We start from the raw sequence: 1,782 nt of genomic DNA, 5'->3' as shown, positions 1-1,782 counted from the left end.
CAGGGAGCGGCTTCCCAGCCCGAGGGTGATCCCCTGCGGTGCCGGCATGTCCGCTGGCAAGGTCAAGCCCGGATAAAATAATTGGCAGTGCCTCCGTGGTGTATATGGAGTTACCGTTAGGTATCCTGCCCGTGCCTGCCCGTAGTTCAGTCCTGTCAGCTGGAGTGGGGGGCAACGAACGGCGTTTCAGGGTTGCTGTACTTTTCCCCCTTTGTAATTTTAAAGGTTGTCAATGTGCTTTATTTGGGGGGGAGAAAATAATGAAAAAAGGAAACATGGAGAATGAGTGAGAGTTTCTCCCTGATGTGTAGCAGAGTTTTGTACTGAGTCCCTGAAAGACGAACTCTGTAATTAAAAGGACTCGCCAAGGATGAGCTTTTCATTAAAAGGACTTCCCAAAATGTAACTTTACTGGGTGTTTTGCAAGTCGGTGAGGATCCCTGGTGTGTCTGGAGGCACGTGTGTGTGCTTCATGTTGCTGGGGTGAGTCAACAGTGTTTATTTTGTGGATGTATCAAGTATTTCCCAAAGGAAATGCAGCCAGTGAGGATGAACAAACTGGATTTGTCATGGTCTAGATGGAGCAGCCTGCTTGGGCTTGAAGGAAAATGTGAGTCTTCTTAAGCCGTAAACCCTTATGGCCTTGAAGTGTGGGTGGGTTTGTTGGACTTTTTTTGTTTGTTTTTTTACATTTTCTCCCAAAGCAAATTTTTATATTGTGAGCTTCCAAAGAATCTCTGGCAGGGGGCAATAAATAAAATTCAAGAAAAAATAAGTCTTTAGAAGTAATGGTGAAGTTAATCTGTTCCTTTAACATAGCAGTAACTTTCAGTGAGTCAGCAGCAGTAAGTGCCTCTGTCTGTCCTAAGTCTGCTGCCCAGAATCTAGTGCAACTCCGGTGATGAATGACCGCTTACCTTTAACATGCGTGGTGTTTTCACAGTCAAAACATTTTTCTCTGCATCCTTCCAAATTTTTCCATGGTGTTGTGGGTCACTGTTCTATTATACCTAATTTCCAGTTGATAAGTTGTTGCTGTTTTCCACCCTGTATTTCCTATCCAGCTTTAATTTGTATCCTATAAAGCAAAGTTCAGAGTCCAAAATAGAATTTTGTTTTTTTTTTTTCTGATTGCAAGAAAATGCCTTTTTAAATAACATTGCAGTTTCTATTTTATGTATTAACCTGTGTTTTGCAAGATGCTGTTATAACAATGGTGTTTGAAATCCACATTCAGTGACTTTCTGGTACTCTGAGATCGTGGTTCTGTATCTCTTTGCAGGTTTGGGCTTGTGTCAGTTCTGGTTTTTCTCCTCCACAAGAAATATTTTGAGTCTGTTACATTTTGCTTCTGAACTCTTCTGCTTCCCCTCACATTAATTATTTATTCAGCATTTTGACTGCACTTTGGTTTACATCTTTGTTGTTGTTGCTGCCCTTGCTTAGAGTTTCTAAGGGAAGGAGATGGAATTAATTGGAAGGGAACTAATTTGAGGTGCAGATCTAAGTATCTTTATTTGATGAGAAACATCATTAACCTGGTGCATGACCACTGGTACAGAGACAGTTTGAGGCCGAAAAAAAATTATTATATTGAAGTAAATGGAAAGTTTGAATCCTGAAAGCGTAACTTAAGTTTTATTAGTCTTTTAGCATACAATAGTATCTGGAGAAAAACGTGTAGGTAAAAATTTATTTTTCTTGACCCTCCTCACTTCATGCTTATTTGCTGTCTTCTTGTTTGGAACAATCCCTGCATATGATCTCTATATCCTAAATAAT

This window comes from Aptenodytes forsteri, unplaced genomic scaffold (genome assembly GCF_000699145.1).
Source record: "Aptenodytes forsteri isolate BGI_AS27 unplaced genomic scaffold, ASM69914v1 Scaffold84, whole genome shotgun sequence".
Lineage (NCBI taxonomy): Eukaryota > Metazoa > Chordata > Aves > Sphenisciformes > Spheniscidae > Aptenodytes > Aptenodytes forsteri.
Note: the sequence above shows the minus strand (reverse complement) of the source record.